The sequence below is a fragment of the Myotis nattereri genome, assembly GCF_964212035.1.
Source record: "Myotis nattereri genome assembly, chromosome: 3".
Lineage (NCBI taxonomy): Eukaryota > Metazoa > Chordata > Mammalia > Chiroptera > Vespertilionidae > Myotis > Myotis nattereri.
In genome coordinates, this window is record NC_138077.1 from 212,065,572 (window position 1) to 212,092,688 (window position 27,117).

General features: G+C 41.8%; 1 protein-coding gene and 1 pseudogene across 2 annotated transcripts in view; one reads left to right on the top strand and one right to left on the bottom strand.

Moving 5' to 3' along the window:
- Positions 1 to 27,117, top strand: part of RERE (arginine-glutamic acid dipeptide repeats) — a 398,085-nt gene that overhangs the window by 77,240 nt on the left and 293,728 nt on the right. The gene's annotated exons all lie outside the window — the stretch shown is intronic.
- Positions 9,913 to 10,470, bottom strand: LOC308515626 (nucleolar protein 16-like; annotated as a pseudogene). Its single transcript has one exon. The product of its transcript is annotated as a nucleolar protein 16-like (transcript).

Here is a 27,117-nt window from a genome sequence, read left to right on the forward strand (position 1 = left end):
GCTTTATGTCAAGATCTTATATGCATTAGCTTATTTAACTGTCATTACAACTTTAAGTTAGGTACTATTATTTACTTACGTGGAAACTAAGGCTTGGAAAAGTTAAGTATCTTGTCTCAGATACACGGTGAGTAGGCAGTAAAGTCAGGATTTGAAACCAGGTGGGCTGACTTCTGAGCCTGAATTCTTAATTACTGTACCAGGATGCCTCCTAACCCAAATTCAGGGCTGAACATTTTCTGGATAGATACGAGGCAGGAACAAAGGAAATTGAAGGATGAGGTGCTAGAAAGAGCAGTGGAAGGAAAAAGGAATGTTTAGTACTATATCAGGAGTGATTGTTTGGGACAAAAGGAACAGATCAGTGGGCTGCAATGCTCATTGAAAGCCAAGAGGGGTGACAGGAAAGTTGGGCAGAAAGAGAGAGGTCTGAGAGGTCTGAGAACTCTTACTGATGCCTAAGGCTGAATTCCTGAGAACTCAGTCCTTTTGTCATTTTCCTATACCAACCACCTCAACCTCCAAAAACAAATGAAATAAAAACTTACTGAGATTTTAATGGAAGTAGTTTTAATTAATTTGAGGAATAAGACATAAGACTTTTCCTGGTAGGAACATTATATTACTCTATTCAAGCCCTCAATAAAATAAATATAAGAAATAAAAAAATGATTTTTATAAGACAAAGTTTTATTTGTTTATATCCTTTAGTATTAGAAAAACAATTGCTTTTCCTTGGTTGCTAATAACATTATTAAATTTTATTAGTTCTGATACTTTCCCAGTTTATTCTCTTAGGTTATTCCCAGTTAGGCAATCAGATTGTCTACAAATATAATAGTCTCTTTTTCATGTTTTAGACCTCGTTTCTTTCTTTTTAAATACATTTTTATTGATTTCAGAGAGAAAGGGAGAGGTAGAGAGAGAAATGTCAGTGATGAGAGAGAGTCATTGATCGGCTCCTCCTGCATGCCCCCCTGGGGATTGAGCCCACAACCCAAGCATGTGCTCTTGATCAGAGTCGAACTTGGGACCCTTCAGTCCACAGGCCGACGCTTTATCCACTGAGCCAAAGCAGCTAGGGCTTAAACCTCATTTCTTTTTCTTGTCTTTAATTAACTGGAACTTCCAAAAATATGTTCAATAAAAGTGGTAATAGTGTACATCCTTGTTTTATTCAGGATTCCTGTAATATTTCATATTAATAAGGGTATTGCTTGAAATGTAGTTTTTAAATCATGTTAAAGAGGTATTTTTTTATGGAGACTTTTATCAGTTGACTTTTTGGCAAGGCCTCTGTTAACAGAAATATCTTTTCCTCTGCCCTTGTGTGGAGCTCTCACTGAAATAAGGATGCACTTTGAAGATTTCCTGAAGAAAAGGTTCCCAATTAGCCAGGTCTCTGACTATTGCATCTTTGTCATTTAGTTTCATAGCAAGGTAAACTCATGCTAAATCTTGTTATGATCCGGACAGGAGGTAGATGGTCTTGCCTCCAAGAGGAAATCATGACTCTCCAAAAATAGTTCATTTGGGTGAAGTTTGCTAAACCCATCTATATCTGATACATCATTGTCTTATATCTAAAATTAGCCAAATTCCTGGACCAAGGACTACCTCTGTGACACATAATCAAGAGTTTCCAGTACTACTCGTGCCATGAACCCACCGACTGATCTCCGTCTTTGTGTCTTGCCTGATGACAGTGTAGTCATTACCTAGATAGAAGGCTAGGGGAGGAAGGGGATGCTACTTGTCCTGGGCTATGCTGAGCAGCAGTTAGCTCAAAATGCCTGCTTCCCCCAGGTTTTATTTCATTCTACATTCTGCAGTGTACAGGGGGCGTTTATATGAAGTATGTAGTGGCTGATGGTGAGCTGGGTGGTTCAGTTCTGTGGCCCACAGTCCCCATCCATGTGCATCTGGTTATGCATTCATGAGGAAGACTTGCTTGTTGGCCCTTTAAGAAGGAAGGAGAAGAGAGAGTAAATTTTATCAAGTTTTCCATTTGCTAAACTTTATCTTTTAAAATACTCCCTTTGATTGTAGGAAGTTTTTTTCTTTTGTTTTAAATAGTTCAACTGTAATAAAGACTACTGTGTACAAATAATGGGTAAATGTGTGAAAACACTTGCTATTTGCATTTTTGGCAGTGACATGTCTCTGAAGTTAGGAAGTATGAAATACCCTTTTGAAAGAATTGATGATTTCCATACTGAATCTGGAATTTGTTTCCTTTCAGCAACTTCCAAGAGGAGTAGATGAGAAAGTTGTACCTCAAAAATGTTTTTGATTTGTATTTGAATTGTGGGCTTGTCTGTTATCATTCAATTCATTTAGTCAGTTAAAATATATAAAAGTCCTTTGGAGAGAACCAAGATGGCGGCATAGGTTAACGCCGGAGTGTGCTGCTTTGAACAACTACTTCAAAAGTGAAACCAAAAAACGGAAGGGACATCACCCAGAACCACAGGAACACTGGCTGAGTGGAAGTCCTACAACTAGGAGGAAAGAGAAACGCATACGGACACTCAGAGGAGGCGCAGTGCTGAAGTCAAATTCTGAGGTGCGGAGTGCGCGGAGCAGGCTGGCGGCGGAGGGCGTGGTTGGCGTTTTCAATCGGGAGGGAGTCGAAGACTCTGAGCTCCAGATACGGGCGAGTCTTTAGGGACCCAGACTCAAACAGGAGAAGGGGGACTGTCTGGCTTCGGTCAGAGCGAGTGCAGCTTTCTCTCCGAGCTTTGCAGCGGGTGCTGGGACGCAGAGAGGCAGAGCCCCTGGGGACAGGACTGAGAGCCGCCATAACTGCTCTCTCCGGCCCACCCTATTGATACTGTGCGACCCGCCCCGCCCAAGCCCTGCACAGAGGCATTTGCCGGATAGCCTCAGGCAAAGGCTAGATTAGCACCTCCCTAGAGGACAGAAGTTCTCTCACTGCAGACACAGCTGATTCTCATAGCCACTTGGCCTGGAGGTCAAACCCTCCCTGGTATTAGCTACAACAATTGTTTAACTATAAGACTGCGCACAAAGACCACTAGGGGGTGCACCAAGGAAGCATAACAAAATGCGGAGACAAAGAAACAGGACAAAATTGTCAATGGAAGATATAGAGTTCAGAACCACACTTTTAAGGTCTCTCAAGAACTGTTTAGAAGCTGCCGATAAACTTAATGAGATCTACAAGAAAACTAATGAGACCCTCGATCTTATATTGGGGAACCACCTAGAAATTAAGCATACACGGACTGAAATAACGAATATTATACAGACTCCCGACAGCAGACCAGAGGAGCGCAAGAATCAAGTCAATGATTTGAAATGCGAGGAAGCAAAAAACACCCAACCGGAAAAGCAAAATGAAAAAAGAATCCAAAAATGTGAGGATAGTGTAAGGAGCCTCTGGGACAGCTTCAAGCGTACCAACATCAGAATTATAGGGGTGCCAGAAGATGAGAGAGAGCAAGATATTGAAAACCTATTTGAAGAAATAATGACAGAAAACTTCCCCCACCTGGTGAAAGAAATGGACTTACAGGTCCAAGAAGCGCGGAGAACCCCAAACAAAAGGAATCCAAAGAGGAACACAGCAAGACACATCATAATTAAAATGCCAAGAGCAAAAGACAAAGAGAGAATCTTAAAAGCAGCAAGAGAAAGAAACTCAGTTACCTACAAGGGAATACCCATACGACTGTCAGCTGATTTCTCAACAGAAACTTTGCAGGCCAGAAGGGAGTGGCAAGAAATATTCAAAGTGATGAATACCAAGAACCTACAACCAAGATTACTTTATCCAGCAAAGCTATCATTCAGAATGGAAGGTCAGATAAAGTGCTTCACAGATAAGGAAAAGCTAAAGGAGTTATCACCACCAAACCAGGATTATATGAAATGCTGAAAGGTATCCTTTAAGAAGAGGAAGAGGAAGAAAAAGGTAAAGATACAAATTATGAACAACAAATATGCATCTATCAACAAGTGAATCTAAGAATCAAGTGAATAAATAATCTGATGAACAGAAGGAACTGTTGATTATAAGAGAATCAGGGACATAGAAAGGGAATGGACTGACTATTCTTGGGGGGGAAAGGGGTGTGGGAGATGCGGGAAGAGACTGGACAAAAATCGTGCACCTATGGATGAGGACAGTGGGTGGGGAGTGAGGGCGGAGGGTGGGGTGGGAACTGGGAGGAGGGGAGTTATGGGGGGGGGGGAAAGAGGAACAAATGTAATACTCTGAACAATAAAGATTTAATTAAAAAAAATAAAAATAAAAATAAAAGTCCTTTGGAACTTAGTACACTATAAATATCCAGAAGACTGCCTTTCTCAATTAGAATTCTTCTTGTTTTCTTTAGGCATTTGCACCAAAAATTATGATAGCCTTAAAATCATCCCATGTGGGTGGAGTGTAGCCAGGCAGAAACCTGACTAAAATACCATAGAAAGATAAGGAGGTGAGATAGTGGAATGTGTTGGTGAGTATTTGAGAGGTGGCGGGCCTTTGCTGGGTGTGGAGTCAGCAGAGGCCATTGGAGCATTTAAGGGCAGCAGTTGGACTTTTCGAGTCTCAGTTCTCAGTTGGAGTAAGTTGGAAAGTGTCCAGAGGATGGGATGTACTTCAAAAAATGAAGGTTGTTGAGACTTAAGTAAGGGGCTTAGTCTTTGTTGGTCTCTCATTCTTCCCCTCTGAGCTGTACACAATTGACTAATGATGTCTTTTGTCATGCTCCTTCTGTCACCTCTGTCCTCAGCTATGTCTCAGAACAAACTGCCAGGGATAATTGGCTTCCCCCTACTCCCTTTCTTTGACCCATACTGGGCTTGACACACTAACTCTCTTGCCCTCATCTTTTCTTATCCAGCTCATTCCTCCTCAGGCTAGACTTAATGTCCATCTTTTCTGCTTTCTCTTTCAGTTCCTCCTTGGTTGTCTCAGGAAAATATTTCTTTCCAAAACTGACCCTGATTATGGCTGGTTAGGTATAGAAAGTGGAGCTAGTAGTACCTGCACTAAGGAAGATAGCGGCTGTAAATTTTAAAAGTAAAAGCAAATATCAGAATGAACTTCTTCACAGCCCTTGAAAATACCCAGAAGACCCATTTAAGCCTCTGTAATATCTCATCCTTAATCAATTAAATGTTTTTTTGCCTTAGATCCCAACATTTAAAATAAATAGAAAATGCTTTTTAATTCCTTTCAAGACTTTTATAGAGCCCTGACCGGTTTGGCTCAGTGGATAGAGCGTCGGCCTGTGGACTGAAGGGTCCCAGGTTCCATTCTGGTCAAGGCATGTACTTTGGTTGCGGACACATCCCCAGTAGGGAGTGTGCAGGAAGCAGCTGAATCGATGTCTCTCTCTCATCGATGTTTCTAACTCTCTATCCGTCTCCTTCTCCCTTCTTCTCTGTAAAAAATCAATAAAATATATTTTAAAAAAAGAAAAGAAAAAAACTTTTATAGATATTCAGCAATATTATTTTCTACAACTTTTCATTGGAAAATGTATGTCAACCACTTAATGGATTTTAGTAGGTTAGTGACATAGCCTGGAAATATAACTAGTTTTTATATTGTTAATGTTGATAAGAAATAAGGCGAGCCCCCAAAATCAGGGGTCCTGGTAGAAACACAAAGCATACTCGGGAGCCAGACAGCAAGGCAATATCTTTACCGTGCAGGAGGGCGCGCACGCACATGGTCTGGGAGCACACGCACGAACCACTGCACTGCTGTTTGTGTTCACGAGTTTCAGTTTTAAATCCCACATATGAGTGAAATCATATGGTTCTTAGCTTTTTCTGACTGACTTATTTCACTTAGAATAATGTTCTCAAGGTCCATCCATGTTGTTGCAAATGGCACTGTGTTATTCTTTCTTATGGTTGAGTACTATTCCATTGTTGTGTATGTACCACTTCTTCTTTATCCAGTCCTCTATCACAGGTCACTTCGGTTGTTTCCATGTCTCAGCCACCATGAATAATGATGCAGTGAACATAGGGGTGCATATATCTTTGCAAATACATGATTTTGAGTTTTTCTGGTATATACCCAGGAGAAGGATTGCTAGGTGATATGGTAGCTCTATTCTTAATTTTTTGAGGAATCACCAGACTGCTTTCCATAGTGGTTGTACCATCCACATTCCCGCCAGGAGTGAATGAAGGGTCTCTTTTTTTCCACATCCTCTCCAACACTTGTTATTGCTAATCTTGTTGATAATGGCCACTCCAACAGGTGTGAGGTTGTATCTCATTGTCGTTTGTATTTGCATTTCCCTAATTTCTAGTGAGGCCGGACATCTTTTTATATATCTATTCGCTGGTTGTATGTATTCTTGGGAGAGGTGTATTTTCAGGTCCTCTGCCCACTGTTGGATTGGGTTGTTTGTTTGATGTTGAGTTTTATGAGTTCTTTACATATTTTGGAAATTAAGCCTTTGTTGGAGCTACTGTTCTCAAATATCATCTCCCATATGATTGGTTGCCTCTTTGTTTTGTTGTCCGTTTCTGTTGCTGTGCAGAAGCTTTTTGGTTTGATATAGTCTCATTCACTTATTTTTACCTTTACTTCCTTTACCTTTGGGGCCAAGTTCATAAAATGTTTTGATGACCAATATCTATAAGTTTGGAACTTATATTTTCTTCTCTGTAACTTATTGTTTTTGTCTTTCACTCTTGATTGGTCACAGAACTTAGGCTCACACTCTTGCACGATTGGCTAATTTAAAGGAAGGGGTTGACCTTTGCTGTTTCCAAATGGCAGCCTCCAGGTGAGCTGCCGAGTCACTGGAGCCAAAATGGTGGCTGCCTAAACTCCGCTCTTTGGCAGAAAAGATTACTTGTTTACTCTCACAGTGTGGAAATGTGAATGTTTAATCATGAATCCACAGTGAACTTTTGGAACATATTGAGCCAGTGTTTTTATAATTCCGCTAAAAAGTAGTCATTTTTTTCTTCTTTTCCTGATTTACCCTCTCTTCCCTCCCTCCCTTTCATCATCACCTAGTCCTATCGATCTGCTTCCTCAATCTCTCTTGATCTTATCATCCTCAGTGCTACATGCAGCCGATAACAGGCTCCCGGAATCAGTTACGGAAGGAAATGTTGCGTTAGATTCAAAACCACCTTAGTTGCTCTCCTCCAGTCTGTTGTCCACACTTAATAGCAAAGGTGACCTTATAAAGTTAAGTCCAGTTCTCTCTGCTTTGCTTAAAGCCTTTTGATGGTGCTTGCAGCACACATGTGGGAAGAAGGGAGGATGCAGGATGATAGGGGCCTTATTGTGTCATGTCTTAGGAATCCTAGCTTACAAAAACAGGTGCCATTTTAAAGCAGAGTGATCGTCCACCCGGTGAGTAAATACGGTTCCCCACCAGCAGGAGTGGAGTGGCAGGGTGACCAGTGTGTCCCTGGGGCTTTCTTGGTTTTAAAATGGAAATTCCTGTGTCCTGGGAACCATTTCAGTCCTGGAAAATAAGGACAGTTGATCACCATAAGTGGGAGAGCTAGGAAGAATGTGAATTTTTAAATGTATCCTGCATTCCCTTATCTCTGGGCCTTTGCACCCCAGTCCCCTCTTCCTAGAATATACACTTAGCTAATTGATTTTCATTCTTTCAAGTCTCAGTTAATTGTTCCAGTGGTCTTCAGACTAGCTTACAGGACTGTACTTGCCCAGCATAACACTGGCCACTCTGGACTGTGATTGCTTGTGCAATTAGGAAGGCAGTGCTTCCAGTATAGGTGTGTGTACTCCTGGTGACACAGTAGAGTCACCTGAGGAACTTTCTAAATTTTAAAAACACTTCACAGCTCTTGGCAGCCAAGAAAGGCTAGGAGTGCACTTGAGCCAGAGACACACAGGCTCAAATTCTGGCTTCACCACTTCCATTTATTCAACTGTGGAGTACTTCGTGCCAGGCTCAGTGGCTAGGGGTATAGACAGGAACTAAGGTGGATGGCTTGTACTGAATCCTCCACACCTTAGAGCTTTCCATCACAGCATTGTTCTCTTAACATCAGTCATTCACTCTGTACATCCTCATGGCTTTTGCTAGTTGTATACATACCACAGGCACTGTCGTTTAGTATTTTAACACATTGTATGCGGGAAACATGTTTACATGTTTTACATATTTATACGTTCTACCAGTGTAGTAGAGCGCGGGACACGTATTAATACGTTTTTTATAGACTAGCGGAAGAATGTGGGTAACGTATAAATACGTAAACTAAAGTTATCGTAATTTTACTGAACGTTGCCATTTGCACAAAAAATTAGCAAAAATGGCCCGCGCCACGTGTTAGCCCGCGATAAAAACTACCCTCAAACAATGTGTTAAAAGTCTTAACTTTTTGCACTGAAACATACTTGCTTTAAAATGAAACCTTATATCACCACTAAAATAAAAAAGCCATAAGTAGAAGGTAACTAAAAATGAATACAACAGAAATAAACTTAAAACAATCTATATAATAAAAGCCTAAGTGATGGTTATGGCGGAACGACCAGTCACTGTGGTGCACGCTGACCACCAAGGGACAGACACTCAACGCCGGAGCTGCCCACTGGTGGTCAGTGCACTTTCACAGGGGGAGCGCTGCTCAACCAGAAGCTGGGCTCACAGCTGGCAAGCACAGCGGTGGTGGTGGGAGCCTCTCCCACATCCGTGGCAGCGCTAAGGAGCAGCGAGCAGAGCAATAAAGAGCAGTGAGCAGATGAGCAGTAAGGAGCAAGGGATGTCCGCCTGCCAGCTTAGGTCTGCTCCCGTGGGGAATGGGCCTAAGCGGACAGGCGGACCTCCCCCGAGGGGGTCCCAGACTGTGAGAGAGCACAGGCCACACTGAGTGATTCTCTCCCCTCCCACCCTCCCCCCTCCCTGCCCCAGTTCACTGATTTTGTGCACCGGGCCTCTAGTACATTTATAAAAATGTATTGATACAAGTAAATTACTCCATGTGAGAAATAGAGCTGTTAATGATTATTTAGCCATGACTATCCAGCTCCATGTCATGCTATTAAGACAGAAATGAGGTTTCTGCATTAATAAGATGATTTAGTTTTTAGTTTTGATATTACTAGTAAGTGGCACCTAGAGACCCATTTCTGACTGTTTAAGCAGTCAGAAAGGACAATGTATTTGCCAGAATGTAATTAAAATTCCCAGAAGAGGTCAGCAGCTCTTCTAGCAGAAAGAAGGCAAGTGTGGGACCAAGTTGCCAAATACCATTGGCTCAGGTTAGGTGCCTCTCTTCTATTCCAGCGAAGAGGTTTTAAGACTCTCTTCGGTAGGTGGGTAGGGGGACCCTTCCAGGCCAGTCCTCTCACATCCTGGGACCTTCTGTAAGTCCTGCAGCGAAGTCTCAGGCTGTGTTGACGGGCTTAGGAAAGCAGACCCTCTGCACGGCTCCCCACTGTTAGGAGAATACAGTGTTAACCTAAGCGATGACTGCATAGAGCAGTGGTCTTCAGAGAGGGGTGCTTCTTCTCCGAGAGTGCATGCGCAGGATGATCCACTGGGTGCAGGAGAAACACTGGAGCTCCTTTTTTTAAAATGTGAAATGGTGTATGTAAAAACACTGAGCCCTTCTTTTCAAGAGCAGAGAAGAGACATTTTAGGTGCTTGTAGGAGAAACCTTAGGAACAGAAGAATTTTTGTATTATTAATAGCTGAGGATAAAGTATCAAACTAAGAAAATGCCCAGTGTCCATCCCACACCCTGTCTGTGATCCTGCGATGGAGCAGTCATCACTTTAGCATGTCACCCAAATCAGGCAGCCTTGGCCCCCAGAATGGGGTTTGGCCAGCCTCATCTGTAGCCACATGCCCCTCCTTGCCTTAAACCTGACTCCAGTCTCTCTGGTCCAGGAGGAGGCTTCAACCTGGGGCAGGTGTAAACCAGTCACTCAACCTCCATCTTATTCTTCTGCAAAGAATGAACGAAGACTTGCCACTCTGCTGGGTAAAAACACCTATAGACATTGATCTTATTCTGAATTTGTTTCGGGGTATCTTGATAGTAATTCTTCTAATCCTGGGCCATGACCTTATATTCCTCCTTGTGGTTCTTCACCATGTAGCGTACCCAGGCTATGAGGTCCCGAGACAGTGTATTTCCTTTTTTTTCTGGGAGACTGGCTTCTGCCTCCAGGTCATTTAGCACATAGGGCTTCTGCACAAGCTCCTGAGGCCTCTCCCATATGTTCACCTCCCTGGCCTTGATCTTTCTCTTACAGAAGGGCACTGCCTTGTTGGGGTCCATAGCCAACCCCATCTCCACCAGGTTCTGCCACATGGATTTGGTATGGTCCCAGGCATGTTGGATGTGGTAGCACTCGATCTGCAGGGCTGCCTTTCTGGAAGCATTTCGGTTCAGGAAATAACCGAACTTCTGCCTCTGGGTCTTCCCCCTTGGCCTGGGGCAGTGATGGCGAACCTTTTGAGCTCGGCGTGTCAGCATTTTGAAAAACCCTAACTTAACTCTGGTGCCGTGTCACATATAGAAATTTTTTGATATTTGCAACCATAGTAGAACAAAGATGTATATTTTTGATATTTATTTTATATATTTAAATGCCATTTAACCAAAAAAATGAGTTCGCGTGTCACCTCTGACACGTGTGCCATAGGTTCGCCATCACTGGCCTGGGGCATCATGCTGACCACCACACAGGTAACTCAAACTCGGCGCCTCTCACTTCCAGAACCAAAAACACTAAAACTCTTGTTTTTAAATTTTAGTAGCCTGGGTATACTTCATGTACAAATATACATATTTTGGGACGTGTGTTGTTTTTTTAAAAAATATATATATATATTTTTATTGATTTCAGAGAGGAAGGGAGAGGGAAAGAGAGAGAGAAACATCAGTGATGAGAGAGAATCATTGATCTGCTGCCTCCTGCATACCCTACACTGGGGATCAAGCCCGCTACCTGAGCATGTGTCCTGGCTGGGAATCGAGCTGTGACTTCCTGGTTCATAGGTTGACGCTCAACCACTGAGCCATGCCAGCTGGGATGTGTGCTTCTTGTCTACTCTTGGAATTACACAATTATAAGAATATCCCTATAAATGGTCTCTGAGGCCGTCTTTGACCTTTGACTTTTTTATTAGTACGTCTTTTCCTACTACTCCCAAATTCTATTTCTGCCCCTCTGGCCTTTTTGCTGTTTCCTGAAAGGCTACAGAGCTCCAGCCTGTGCCCTGGTGATTCCCTCTGCTTGGAATGCCTTTCTCCAGAGATCCACTTTACCCTCTTGGCTAACCTCCTCATCTCCTTAGGGTTTGCTAAAGTGTGTTTTCTCAATGAGTCCTACTTTGACCACCCATGTCAGTATTGCAGCTGGTGCTTTGCCCCTTGCACACTCTTAAAAAAATTTTTTTTATTCCTTACCTGAGGATATTTTTGCCCCATAAATTTTTAGAGAGAGTGGAAGGGAGAGAGAGAAAAAAAACATCTATGTGAGAGAGACAAATCAATTGGTTGCCTCCTGCATGTGTCCCTATCGGCTGGGGATCAAACCTGCAACCCAAGTATGTGCCCTTGACTGGGAAGAGAACTCACGACCCTTTGGTGTGTGGGCTGACACCCTAACCACCAAGGCTTCCCTCACACACTCTTTTTTTTTTTTAATTAAATCTTTATTGTTCAGATTATTACAGTTGTTCCTCTTTTTTCCCCCCATAACTCCCCTCCTCCCAGTTCCCGCCCCACCTTCTGCCCTCACTCCCCACCCACTGTCCTCATCCATAGGTGCACGATTTTTGTCCAGTCTCTTCCCGCATCTCCTACACCCCTTCCCCCCCCCCCCCCAAGAATAGTCAGTCCATTCCTTTCCTATGTCCCTGATTCTATTATAATCATCAGTTCATTCTGTTCATCAGATTATTTATTCACTTGATTCTTAGATTCACTTGTTGATAGATGTGTATTTGTTGTTCATAATTTGTATCTTTACCTTTTTCTTCCTCTTCCTCTTCTTAAAGGATCCCTTTCAGCATTTCATATAATACTGGTTTGGTGGTGATGAACTCCTTTAGCTTTTCCTTATCTGTGAAGCTCTTTATCTGACCTTCCATTCTGAATGATAGCTTTGCTGGATAAAGTAATCTTGGTTGTAGGTTCTTGGCATTCATCACTTTGAATATTTCTTGCCACTCCCTTCTGGCCTGCAAAGTTTCTGTTGAGAAATCAGCTGACAGTCGTATGGGTATTCCCTTGTAGGTAACTGAGTTTCTTTCTCTTGCTGCTTTTAAGATTCTCTCTTTGTCTTTTGCTCTTGGCATTTTAATTATGATGTGTCTTGGTGTGTTCCTCTTTGGATTCCTTTTGTTTGGGGTTCTCTGCACTTCTTAGACCTGTTAAGTCTATTTCTTTCACCAGGTGGGGGAAGTTTTCTGTCATTATTTCTTCAAATAGGTTTTCAATATCTTGCTCTCTCTCATCTTCTGGTACCCCTATAATTCTGATGTTGGTACGCTTGAAGCTGTCCCAGAGGCTCCTTACACTATCTTCGTATTTTCGGATTCTTTTTTCATTTTGCTTTTCCGGTTGGGTGTTTTTTGCTTCTTCACATTTCAATTCTTTGACTTGATTCTTGCACTCCTCTGGTCTGCTGTCGGGAGTCTGTATAATATTCTTTATTTCAGTCAGTGTATGCTTAATTTCTAGTTGGTTCTTTATCACAACATCGAGGGTCTCATTAGATTTCTTGAGGATCTCACTACATTTATCGGCAGTTTTTAGAAAATTATTGAAAGACCTTAAAAGTGTGGTTTTGAGCTCTATATCTTCCATTTCTGACATCTGCGTCCTGTTTCTTTGTCTCCGCATTTTTTATGCTTTCTTGGTGCAACCCCTAGTGATCTTTATGCGCAGTCTTGTTGTAGTTAAGCCTAGATTGTTGTAGGTAATACTGGCGGGGATTTGACCTCCAGGCCAACTGGCTGTGAGAATCAGCTGTGTCTGCAGTGAGAGAACTTCTGTCCTCTAGGGAGGTGCTAATCTAGCCTTTGCCTGAGGCTATCCGGCAAATGCCTCTGTGCAGGGCTTGGGCGGGGCGGGTCGCACGGGATCAACAGGGTGGGCTGGAGGGAGCTCTGCCTCTCTGAGTCCCAGCAACCGCTGCAAACCTCGGAGAGAAAGCTGCTTCGAGTTCCGACCGAAGCCAGACAGTCCCGCTTCTCCCGTTTGAGTCTGGGTCCCTAAAGACTCGCTCGGATCTGGAGCTCAGAGTGTGCGACTCCCTCCCGATTGAAAATGCCAACCGCGCCCTCAGCCACCAGCCCGCTCTGCATGCACTCCGCACCTTAGTATTTGACTTCAGCACTGCGCCTCCTCTGAGTCTTGGTATGTGTTTCTCTTTCCTCCTAGTTGTAGGACTTCCACTCAGCCAGCGTTCCTGTGGTTCTGGGTGATGTCCGTTCCGTCTTTTAGTTGTATTTTCCCTCACACACTCTTAATCATCCTTTTCTTGCTCTACTTTGTCTTAGCATTTACTGCTTTGGGATATGCTGTATGCTGTTAATATGTATTATATCTATTGGTGATTGTTTGTTTCCCCCTGCAGAACATAAGATCTACGAGGCCAGGACTGACTTTCTACTTTGTTCACAGACGTGTTCCAAATTCTTCAGAACATTGCCTGTTTAATACATTTTTTGTTGAATGAATAAAGCATCTGGCACATGGCAGGCTCAGTAAGTTCCCCTTAATGAGTGAATAAATTATTTAGGAAAATTGGAAATACAAAAATATCTAACATGTTTCCTGCCTTGAAATTGCTCCATGTAACAATGGAGACCAATATATAAGAAAATAATTTTAAATCTGTGAGAATTGCAGCAGTAAATGATGTGGGGAGTAGAGAGTTGGGATTAAGAGTAGGATTAACTCAGTGTGGAGGCACTCTAACAGCCATCTGAAAGGGATGGTCTAAATGTAAAAGCTTTAAACATGTAGAAACCTGCATAAACCTGAATTTGTTTATCTAACAATAGAAGCCCGGTGCACGAAATTCCTGCACAGGGTACGGTCCCTAGGCCTGGCCTGTGATCAGGCCATCTTTCCTGGCTGCCCACAGCCAGCCCCACCACCCACCCCCGGTTCTCCGTTCGCCATTGGGTGATTGGAGCCTGACGGCCAGGGGAAGGGTCTGAGAGGTCGGCTGTTCCCGCCCGCTTACCTGTCCTGCCGCGGGTCACCCTCTGTGTGTGGGGTGACTGGCGGGGCAGGGGCCTTGGCTTTGTGCCACCTGTGTCCCCTGCCACCCACCCCCGGTTCCCCATTCACCATTGGGCTATTGGAGCCTGCTGGCTGAGAAAAGGGACCTAGAGGTGGTCAGTGCACCTCATAGTGACTGGTTGAGTGGTCGTTCTGGTCGTTTTGCTGTTAGGGTCAATTTGCATATTACCCTTTTATTATATAGGATAGAGGCCTGGAGCATGGGTAGGGGCCAGCCAGCCTGCCCTGATGGGGGCCACGGATCGGGGTAGGGTCCCCGCTGGTGGGCAGGGCCGGCTGGGGCATGTACGTTCTGGTTGCTTTGCCATTTCGGTCACTGGGCTTTTATTATATAGGATGCTTGTATGTAGAATGGACTTTGACCAAGATTACTAATTTATTTTTTGTTTGTTTTAAAGAATTAGATTAATAATAGTCTGCTCTTAGAGAAAGATTTTTTGGACATTTTCAAATTCAGCCCCTTCTTCCCAGTCCCTGCAAGCTATTAACCAGAAAGAAAAGTGCTTTTTCATGCTTAAATCACCAATTCCTAGTTTCTCTCCCCCTGTTTCACCCTGTACTTTCCATGCCTCAGGCAAGTCTGGGTTATCTTCAACCAACTGATCATTCCCTAAGTGTTTACTTCTTAAAACTTACTATGTACCTAGCACTGTACGTAAATAAAGAGCAGCATCTCTATATGAAAATATGTGTAGAGGTGGAAATTGCTTACTAGAAACACAATGATCTGTTTAAAAAAAACCCAAACTCTTATTCCTTGGCCAATTAAATGTCCCCGCTCCCCAATGGTAATCATTTAAATTAGTCATTTAAGTGTTTTGAAAAATGTGAGTTTTTAATCCATTAACTGTGGTTAGTCCTACATTTACTAGTCCAGAGAAAATAGAAATGAGGAAAATTATTTGAATACAGTACTTGTGACCTTATAGAACCCTTTCTTTGTTTGACATATCTTCCCTCTAACTTGAATTAAGCAGATGGCATGTATCTGTCATTTGTTCTTCTCTCTGTATTATGTTAATTGGTATTATTTCAATAATTTCATTAATTCTGCTTTGGTAAATATATAGTAGAATGCCTATTGGAAATGTATCTGTCCTCCCTCCCCCCTACCCCTCCCCTTCTCCTTTGGTTTCTAATACACCTTGGGTCTCTTTGGATATTTAATAATACCTTAAGGGCATAATTTGGGAATAAAAAGAATAATTTAGTGATGGATCATTTCATTTCATCAAAATCTATGGCCAGAATGCTTAGACAATAGCACTTTGACATTGTGTGGCCTCTGTGTGTCTCCATTGCACTCTTAGTCCAGGGGCATGACTGGGGGAGGGAAGGAGTTTGCTGCTGAGATGGGCATTGCCTGTTGTGATAGATGCTCTGCTTGCAGGAGCCAGTTGAGCATCTGTCCAGATACACTCCTCTTCCCTTCATATAAATAATGCAGCAGTGGCTGGTAACAAGGATGAAAAACAAAATACTGATCTTCCTGCCTCCCCTCCCCCCACTTTTATAGAGTGATGTGCTTTGTAAACAAATAATGAATTGGGAACCTTGCTGATGGGGCAGTTTAGGCCCAGGCTGATTGCTTTAATCAGGTTCTTAGAGAGTCCGTGATGGAACTCATGATCACAATGCTAATACCTAGCATTCATTGAGTCTTTCTTTCTTTCTTTCTTTCTTTCTTTCTTTCTTTCTTTCTTTCTTTCTTTCTTTCTTTCTTTCTTCCTTCCTTCCTTCCTTCCTTCCTTCCTTCCTTCCTTCCTTCCTTCCTTCCTTCCTTCCTTTCCTTCCTCCCCCCCTCCCTCCCTTCCTCCCTTCCCCTTCCCTCCCACCTCCACTCCACTCTCCTCTCTCCCTCCCTCCCTTCCTTCCTCCCTCCCTCCCTCCCTCCCTCCCTCCCTCCCTTCCTTCCTTCCTTCCTTCCTTCCTGTTGTTAGTTCTCATCTGAGGATATTTTTTTCATTGCATTTTGAGAGAGAGAGATGTGAGAGAGACACCTGGAATGGTTGCCTCCTGCACTGGCCCCGACCAGGGCCAGGGATCCAACTTGCAACCCAGTTACATGTCCTTGATAGGAAATTGAACGTCACTGTGTAGGCCAATGCTCTAACCACTAAAAAACATCGGCCATGGCTCATTGAGCATTTCTTGTGGGCCCAGCACTCAGTGCTTTACTCAAGTAATTTCATTTCATCGTCATGAAAACCTTATGTAGTAGGTATAATTATTAGTCAACATTTTACAGATGAGCATATGGAGACTTGCCCAAGATTACTGTTAGTAAATTGTAGAGCAGGAACAACCCTGGCCATATGACTCCAGAGCTGGTGCCCTTTACCACTTGGCAAAATTGCATGAAGACTGGGAAGCCATTCAAGAGCTAGGGATGAAAAGGTGTGCCTGCTCTTGGAGCACCAGCTGAGGAGAGCATCACTCACAGTTCAAAATTGCCTTGAAAAATACACAGGACTACACTGCAGCATTGGTGAAATGAAACAAGTTTTATCCCCAGAACTGAAAAAAATTTCAACTGTGTCTAGTTCATTGGCCGGCACCATTATTTTTTTTTTTGTCATGAACTAAAAGACATTTCTGCTTTGGCCTGTCTAGTTGCTTCATTTTCTGAATTTGCCACTCTACCTTGTGGAAACAGGCACACTGCCTCAGCTGGTGGGGACAGAAAAGCAGCAGCGGGAGAGATTGCATTATCACCTGATGTTATTTCTTAAGAAGATCTGTAAAATTCTAGAAATCTAACAGCTTTAAAATTTATACTTTTAGGAATTTATGTGAAAAGCTCATATTTCCCAAGGTAAATTGATCTTTCTTTCATGCGTCATACTTGCTCTTATTCTTACGCTCACATTGTCTCTGAGCAAAATAATAGAGGATATAACAAGGATACTATTGATAAAACAGATGTTTTTTTACTTTGAAATTGCATGCACTTATGGTCTTGTGTGTTAACCACTCTTAACAACTGTGTTTACTATTGAAACTGGAAATACAGACTTTGATTATAGTTTAGCCAGCTTTTCCTGTACTGCTCTCCTGTAAATGGATTATTTTTAGTTTAAATTTTTGCTGCAAGCCCTTTCCCACTACTTAATTGACTCTTCAATCATCACTTGCAGTGCACATGTCAGCATTCCCATGGATGCTAAACACACAGTTTTGTCGGCACAATGGCAGTTTCACTGTGAATTACTGGACTCTTTCTGTTGCTTTTAATATTGGAGTTGGGTCCATTCTGGTCCTACCAGTTCTTTAATGGAAAATCTAGGGAGTGTTATATCTGTCTCCGGTCAAAGTTTATCTTAATAGCTCTTAGTGGTCATCATAAAATAGTCCATCTGAAACTTAACAGATTGCAAATGAAATAGATATCCTAGTATTTGTTTTGCTGCTGCCTAATGATACCTCTATTTGAGTCATTGAATACTTTTAAAGCATAACCTTTAAAGTGTGTTCTCACATCTTAATTTGCCACTTGGCACATTTAGTTCTAACAAACTAGAGCAAATTTTGTTTTATGAGAAACTGCTTGCCAAGCTTTAATTTCTGTCTTCTTAGAGGATTACTAATGAACTTGCGAAGTGTTTATTGACAAAACAATGGCATTAAAATTCAGCAGTATTCTCAAACAAAGACAAGGCATGGGGTTTGGGAGATACTGAAAAATACCACGGTTAACCTAATGATAAGCTTATAATTTCGCCTCTAACTAGTATTTGGAAATATCCTCAATTTTCCTTTATTTTATCCACCTTATTCTCTTTTTAAAAAACATTTAGCTGATTATGGAACATAACTTTGAATAAACAAATGGGTAGAATGCTAAGTATTAAAAATTTAAGTTCTTTGAAGCTAGATAATATATTTATATTTCTGCTTTTATACTATTTACCTTTTAAAAGCTGTTTAGTGATGACTTTTTTCTCATTTATGCATACTAAAATTATAGTGCTTGAATTTATTATATCACTAGAAGCCCGGTGCATGAAATTCATGCACAGTTAGGGTCCCTAGGCCTGGCTGACGATCAGGGCCTATTGGGGCCTCCCGGCTGCTGGCCAGGGCCTTCCTTCCCTGTCTGCCAGCTGCTGGCTGGGGCCTCCCCCCTGCCGCACCCCCCCCCCCCCCAATCAGGGCTTATCAGGCCTGCCGGCTGGCAGGGGTAAGGGACTGTGGGAGGTCAGCTCTGGGAGTGCACTGACCACCAGGGGAAAGTTCCTGCATTGAGCGCGTCATAGCGTCTGGTCGACCGGTTCTAGTTGTAACAGTCACTTAGGCTTTTATATATATACTAGTAGCCTGGTGCACAAAATTTGTCCCTCAGTTATTAAACATTTTACGGCACAACACTGACCACATTGGTGGTGGTGGTGGTGGTCTTGTCAGAATGTGTTATATTATGCAGATGAAAATCTATTTAAACAGATTTGATGTAGATATTTTCAAAGAAGGAGGAATTGTCCCTGTCAACTATCTTAGTTGATTCATATCTTCAGTAATTGTCATCATTGCAAAGTTTTCGGTCCCCATATGGATTGCTGGACATAATAGGTCATGCGCTGTCCCTGTCCTTTGTAGCCTTTGTTACCTTAAGGACTCTAGTTTTCCATTTATACGTTTCAGTACCAGCCTTACCGGCTTAAAAATGTAAGCTTTTAACACTGCTCTCTCTGCTCTGTATCCTTTTGATGAAAAGTGGAGTTGGGTTGCAGCACAGGAGAGAAATTCAGAAGGGGAATATTGAAGTAATGACTACAGTAGGAGAAGAGGGAACCTGTTTCCCTGGCCACAGGCGCTGGCACCCTGGACCACAGGTCTGGTAGCTTCTCCGGGTGGCTGCAGCCTGGGACCTCTGGCCGGTAGCTTGTCCATCTCCTGGGTTGCAGCCAGCCCCAGGCGCTGGTGTCTGGACCAAAGGTGGGTGGCTTCTTCTTCTGGGGCTTCTTTTTCTTCTGTGCTTCCAGGGAGGGTAGTCAGTTAAGTGTCATGCAAAAATAGGCATCATCAATCGCAGAAGCCGGGTACGGGGCAGGGAAGCCGTGGCCGGGGACGCTGGCGGCGGACGCTTCCCTGACCCGCACCCGGCTTCTGCGATCGCCCCCGCGCCCGGCTTCTGCAGTCACTGATTGCAGAAGCCGGGTGCGGGGCAGGGAAGCCACGGCCGGGGCACTGGCGGAGGCTGCTTCCCTGCCCACGCACCCGGCTTCTGCGATCGCCCCCGCACTCGGCTTCTGCAGTCACCAATCGCAGAAGCCAGGTGCAGGGCAGGGAAGCACTGGCCGGGGATGATGGGGGCGGCCGCTTCCCTGCCCCTGCATCCGGCTTCTGCAGTCTCCTTCGCTGTCTGTGTCGTGTCTGCTTCCCTCTGCCCCACCCCCCAGGCTTCTCTGATCACCCGCTGGTGGCAGGGCAAAGGTGGCCTCCAGGGCCGACCTTTGCCCTGCTCCCTGGCTCTTGCCTGCGCCTGGGTTTCTGATCACTGTCTTCCATCCTTCCCCTTTTGCCTCCCATCATTGCGAGTATGCACATTAACCGCCATCTTTGTTGGCAGTTAGTTTGCATATTGCCCTGATTAGCCAATGGGAAGGGTAGCAAAGTTACGGTTAATTACCATGTTTGTCTATTATTAGATAGGATATATATATATATATATATATATATATATATATATATGTTTCTTGTGATCATTTCCATGTTTTTCCTTTTTAAAAAAAGCACTTAAGGTTATTATTATATAGTGGCTAAATTTTAAGAGTCTTGCCAGCAGGTGGCAAAATAGTACAACTGCTCTATGAAGAAAAAGATATTTCAGTTCTGGTGCCTGCATTTACTTAAAATGATTGACTGCTTCTTTCTCTAGATTTTTCTTTTTTTTAAATTTGAAGTTCTGATATTTACAATTCTTTTTACCAGGTAACTGAAGCACATCATAAAATGCTAATGGGTATGTGTCAGTGAATTTTTCAAAAGAAAATGATAAGGTCTTTTTTTCTTTTCAGGAGTTAAAAATTCGTCTCTCATTATTTCTTTGCTTAGTTTTGTATTTTTCTATATAAATCAGCTTCACATATTCTAACAGAACTATAGAAAACTCCTCTTAGCATAATTAATGATATTAGGGAGTCTATAAATCATTCTTGGTGGTATCCCTCCTGGACCGGAACCCCTCATCTTGATTTAATGTCTAGATCTGCCACCTTATCACTTTGGGCATCCCCTTAAAGATACATTTTCACAGATTTTTGTTTGGTTCCTTCTCTTGTTTGTGGAGTTAACTTCCTGAGAAATAGTACATGAGAAATGAATGTTTTGAGGCTGTGTATATCTTTAAATGTCTTTATTTTATATTTATACTTGATTAATATTTTGGCTGGATATAGAATTTTAGGTTGGATACTGTTTTTCTACAAAATTTTGAAGCCATTGCTCTGTTGTTTTTCAATTCCCAGGAAAGAAACCTCACCATTATACAGTGTACACTAAACTAAAAACCAGTAGGGCCCTTTTTAGGGTTAGTTGTTATTAGAGTGGTGCCTTTGAAGGATAAGGAAGATGCTGAGTGTTTAAGGGAATGTCATTTTACTCTCATATAAAAGTAGCTCAATTCCCTGTAGGAAATTTGTAGGAGGTAAACATTTAAAAAGTTTAAGGTAGGTATAGTAGGTACAAACTATCAAATAGTAAATCACTTTGATTTGTTTCCCTTCTTTTTTTTTTTTCTTTTTTTTTTTTAATATATTTTATTGATTTTTTACAGAGAAGAAGGGAGAGAGACAGAGAGTTAGAAACATCGATGGGAGAGAAACATCGATCAGCCGCCTCCTGCACATCTCCTACTGGGGATGTGCCCGCAACCCCGGTACATGCCCTTGACCGGAATCGAACCTGGGACCTTTCAGTCCGCAGGCCGACGCTCTATCCACTGAGCCAAACCGGTTTCGGCATGTTTCCCTTCTTGACACACCTTGTGGTAAATGACAAACTGTTGTGGTAATAGCCCTTCATGTTCATATTTTAAAGCACTTTATCTTGATGTGATTTTCCAATCAGTGCCCTTTAGAAGCCAAATGGAACTTTAATTGATAAGATACATATTATGACATTTGGATTTTTTCTTACCTTAAAGTTTTCATAATATAACTTTTAATTTCATATGAATTGGAGTCCACAGGTGATATTTTCATTCTTTTTTTTTTTTTTAAATATCTTTATTGATTTCAGAGAGAGGAAGGGAGAAGATATAGATAGAAACATCAATGATGAAAGAGAATCATTGATAGGCTGCCCTCTGCACACTCCCTACTAGGGACTGAGCCTGCAGCCGGGGCACGTGCCCTCGACTGGAATCGAACCTGGGACCCCGCAGTCTGCAGGCTGACGCTCGATCCATTGAGCCAAACCAGCTAGGGCTACCATTCCTTTTGATAGCCTATATAAACAGAGGCTAACTAAAGACTAGAATTATGAAATTGGATATTTTGAAACAAATCTCTTTGTTGGATATGTTACAGATTTATTTTGTACTCTAGTATAACTAAAACGTATAAGTAATATCTTTAAAAGCAGAACCTAACCATTTCATTGGGGATAAATTTTTTTTTTTTTTTAGTTTAATCTGCATTGATGTGTGTGTGTTTTTTAAATTGATTTGAGTGGGAGGGTGGGAGAGAGAAAGAGAGAGAGGCGCACATCTATTTGTTGTTTCACTTATTCATGCATTTATTGGCTGATTCTTGTATGTGCCTTGACCGGGGATCGAACCTGCAACCTTGGTTTATTAGGCCGAGGTTCTAATCAACTGAGCTATCCAGCCAGGACCTGCATTGATTTGTGTGTTCTCTTAGCAAGAATTTGCATTCAAGAATGATTGTTATTCTAATATATGATTAAAATAATTAATCTTATTTAATAATCCCACATAACAAATGGGTAATATGCAAATTGACCCTAATGGTGGAACTACTGGTCGCTATGACGGGCACTGATCACCAGGGGGCAGATCTCAATGCAGGAGTTGCCCCCTGGTGGTCAGTGTGCTCCCATAGGGGGAGCTCTGCTTAGCCACAAGCCGCGCTGACGGGAGCGTCTCCCATCTCCTCGGCAACACTAAGGATGTCCGACTATGGCTTAGGCTCACTCCCTGGGGTTAGTGGGCCTAAGCCGTAGTTGGACATCCCCCAAGGGGTCCCGGACTGTGAGTGGGGACAGGCTGGGCTGAGGGACCCTCTTGAGTGCATGAATTTTTGTGCACCAGGCCTCTAGTTTAGTATAATGATAAATGATATAATCCGTATAAAACATGTATAAAATGGCAAGTATCAATTCTTAATCTGTTAATTGTTGCTAGGTGGCTGTGTTAGTATTGATAACTATGGTATTCCTTTAGCTTTTATAAATTACAAAAGATAAACTGTATCTTCTTTTACACTTTAAATCAGCTCGTATTTAGTGTTGAAGGGTAGCAAGGAAAATTGATAGTTCAGGTTTTTAAAGAAGTCTTATTTTAGGGTAATGTGCTTTTTAAAGTTGTTTTGGCACCTTTTTGGCCTTTTCCCCAGACATTAATCCTTGGCTGGAAAGAATAAACTCTAGTCCTCCATAATACCTGCCTGCAAACTTCAGCCAGAAAGCCTTGGACTGTTAAAACAAACATTTCTCAACCTTAGAGCACAGACTTCCTGTTTTTACAGCTTTTCTGACCTTCCTGAGAAAGAGACCAATACAGCTATGGTTACATCCCGTGGTTATTGTCATAAAAAAAATCTATTGAATTTCTCAAAGCCCTTGAGTATAAAAGTGATTAATGCACCAAAAAATGTAAATAGCAGTGGACTCATGTCTGATCTTTGCTAGGCCTTCAATAAAAGATAATAGAACCAGGTCAGCTTTTAATGTGTCTGTGTTCAATGTCTGCTACAATCGGAATGCCAGGAAAAGCTCACATTAAAGAGACCTGCTCTATTCTGGAGAGATTGTAAAGGAAGCATTTTGGCAGTCATTTCCTTTCACTTGTGAGAATGAACATGCTTTACATTATAATTGTTTAAACATACCAGAGTCTGCTGTTCGGGCTCTCATATTTTTCACTGTAGAGTTAGCTTACTCTAAAGATTGGAGGGATGGTCGTTGTTTAGGTTTCATTGTTAGAATTAATTAAATAATGACAATGTTAGAATGTCTTTCTTTGTACTAAGTTTTGTTTCCTGTATCCCAAATATGTGCTTTATCTAGTCAGTTAAAATTAAAGTTAAGTGGATGTTCAGAATTTGTCTTCATGACAGTCCCTCACCTCTAACACTTCCCTCCTCCAAAACAAAAGAAACCGCTCTGTGTTGCAGAGGTCAAACATCCTTGACTGTGGCTTTTGGTTTTTGTTTTAGCTGACGTACTGCATGTGTGAGTGGATATTTTGAATTAGAATCTTTTGACGTTTTCTAGAGAGGAGTGTGATTGGGTTTAAGTGGAAAGTACTGGATCATGAACACTATCTGTGATGTTGAAACTGGCAAATGGTACTGATTTAATCTTTTGAAACATTTAAATTTATATTTTTCCTAAAATAGATGTTTGTGATTATATTTTAAAAAGAGTTTAGTTTATTGGAGATATATTACCAGACAAAACATACGTAAAAATTTTTTTTAAAGGGCAAAGCAGTGTTTGGGATTCGTGTTATTTTAGTTGCACAGATATCTATCTATGCGGTTGAAATTCTGAATTCTTGGTATAATAGTTGAGGTTTTTAGTTGTCATAAGATTATGGACTTTTAATAAAACTGGCTGGATCTCCCCACCGATTTTATCACATATCATCAGACCCCATTTTACACATCTTTTAGGGTCCTGAGTCCCTAACCTATTTATTTCTTCTACAAACCTCTGTTTGTTTTTTTTAGTTTTTTTTTTTACTGTAATACTTTTCCACATGAGAAATCTCTCTTAACTGTCTTTTTGCCTTTTCAAAGTATCACTCTGTTGGAACATTATAGTTTCATCTGTAGAATATGATATCGCTAGTGAGTTGATGAAAAATGTCCTTAAATATGTTGAAAACATATGCTATCTGAGAAATCTCACATTCTTAGTTGCTTTAAGGCTACTTCACATCCTGCATTCCCAAGAGGGCTCCCCACTTCCAAAAACTAAATCCTTCAGACCTGACCTTCGATTGACGCACGTGCTGTGTCAGATGAGTTTTCTGTGAGTGCACACTGAGCATCTGCTCTCTGTTCTTAGAAAAGAGGGATTTGATGTTTTGCAAGCTCTCATTCCCCCCTCTGTCTTTCCGCCATTATTATATTATATTAATTATATTTATATTATATTATATTTAACTTAATTTATGTCAGTAATTTTGTACATCATGAAATCACACTACGTATTAGCAGTTTATCACTCAAATATATGTTTGGGCTGTGTTGGGAAGTGTTAAAAAAAAGGAAAGTTGTAATTAACATCCAACTTGAATGTTTTACCTATATATGGAGTATGTGCCGTTTATAGTTTTACTAAAAATTAGCCTCCTTCGGAATTTTATTTTTTATTTATTTAGTTCTTTAAATATGTATTTTTATTGATTTCAGAGAGGAAGGGAGAAAGAAGAGAGAGATAGAAACATCAGTGGTGAGAATCAAAGATCGGCTGCCTCCTGCATGCCCCTTTCTGGGGATTGAGCCCGCAACCCGGGCATGTGCTTTTTACTGGAATCGAACCTGGGACCCTTCAGTCCGCAGGCTGACACTCTACCCACTGAGCCAAACCAGCTAGGGTGCTCCTTGAATTTTAGAATCTGATGTTATTTCTAGTTATTTTTAAGAGTATTTTATGTAGATTCCAATATTATCAAGGTTGAAATTAGCTCATAAGTTTTACTCTTAAATATAAAAGTAAATATTAAGATTTTGGCATTAAAGGACATAAAAACTCACTTTCCAATAATTTGGAATATTATTACAACATACATGTTCATGGTTTTCTGTTAAGTCTGTTTTAACATCACCTATAATTATCATCACCTACCAAATTGATGTGTTTATATTTCTGTTCTTCTGCAACTTACTACAAAGAAACTGTGAGTTGATCATTAAATGCTGGCTGAATGGAAAGTGATGTGATAAGTGAATGGATAGGTAATTATGTAGGAAAGTTTTTTAAAAACTCATATTTGTAAATGCCTGACCTTGATTTACCTTTAGGACTTGCAAACTATAGGTTAGATGATAGTTATCTGTTATCTATATATATAAAAGCCAAGCAAACTGGAATGATGGTATGACCGGAACAACTGGTTGCTATGATGTGCACTACGGCGGCCAACCAGCCCGATCAGGGTCCCGATTGGTCCCCACAACAACCTGCGGCCCCTCTTTTCGGCCTGCCCCGCCCCTGATTGGCTCCACCCCACCCCAATTGGGGGTGGGGCCAGCCGGCCAACCACCTGTGGCCCCTCCCCTTCGGCAGTCCCCGCCCTAATTGGGGGCAGGGCTGGCCAGCTCACTTCCTGCAGCCCCTCCCCCCAACAGGCCCTGTCCCCAATTGGCCCCCATCTGGGTGGGCTGGCCAGACCCCACCTGTGCATGAATTTGTGCACTGGGCCTCTAGTTAAAATAATAAAACTCATTTTGTAATGCTAAAAATTGAGAAATATTTTATATTTAATGTGCTAATTCTGAATTCATATACATTTTAGAATATAAGCCATAATTTCCTTATTTTTAAAAGACATGCTATGAATACTTATACCAGGGTAATGAGTTTCTTGGGACTATGTGGGGGAAGCCAGGACGTGGGGAAGAACATTGATTTAGTTTAGGATGATTTGAGAGTATCTGTGGAATACTATTGTGGTGGAGCCCAGAGGGCATTTGAAACGTGGATCTGTTACTAAGAAGCAAGCTTTGGGTGGGGGAGTAAAGGGGGGGGGGATAAAATTTTGCAATCAGCACGAAACAGCTTGAGAGCGAATCTTCTCACTCATGAGAGATGCTGGAATGTGACAAGAGGTGCTCAACATTGACTACTAATTCTTAGGAGAGGCGTCATGGAAAGAAATAGAGAATGGCCAGGGGGTAGGAAATCCAGGAGAGTGCATAATGTAAAACTTAAACAAACCACCAGAATGCTAGTGTGGGAACAGGGCTTACTGCTCGGAAGAGTATAAATTGGAAGGTAGCTTGATTCAGCCTCTTTGAACTAAATGATGCGTGTTCATTGAATGAGAGATTCCAACAGTATAGAAATACATATATATGCACAAAGATACACATAGAACCTGGGTTATGATGATTAATACTTTTAGAAGTATTTATTTAATTGATTTTTAGAGAGAAAGAGAGAGGGAGAGAGAGAGAGAAACATCGCTATGAAAGGGGAACATTGATTGGGTGTCTCCTGCACGCCTCCTACTGGGGATTAAACCCACAACTCAGGAATGTGCCCTGACCAGAATCCAACTGGCAACGTTTCAGTGCACTGGACCACACCCAACCAGCTGAGCCACATCGGCAGGGCATAATTAGACACCTTTTAATTATGGTATTCCCATACTATAGAATTTTGTGCAACTATATAAAGGAATTGAAAGTTAATGGTCTGCTGTATAGTGAGAGAAGCAAGTTGCCAAGTGCATTTCATTTTTGATTAACACCCTCCCCCCCGACAAATAAATATATATTTTTTTGTATTTGTGTATTTGTATACATGAGTTCTAGAAGAGGGTCTGGAGATATGCACTTCAACTTGAATAGGTTTGGATTTTCTATAGGAATGTATATCACTCAAAATCCAAAGGTCTTAAAAAAAACTATATATTTTTCTTTTGAAAATGAGGTTTTGTCGAGTTGG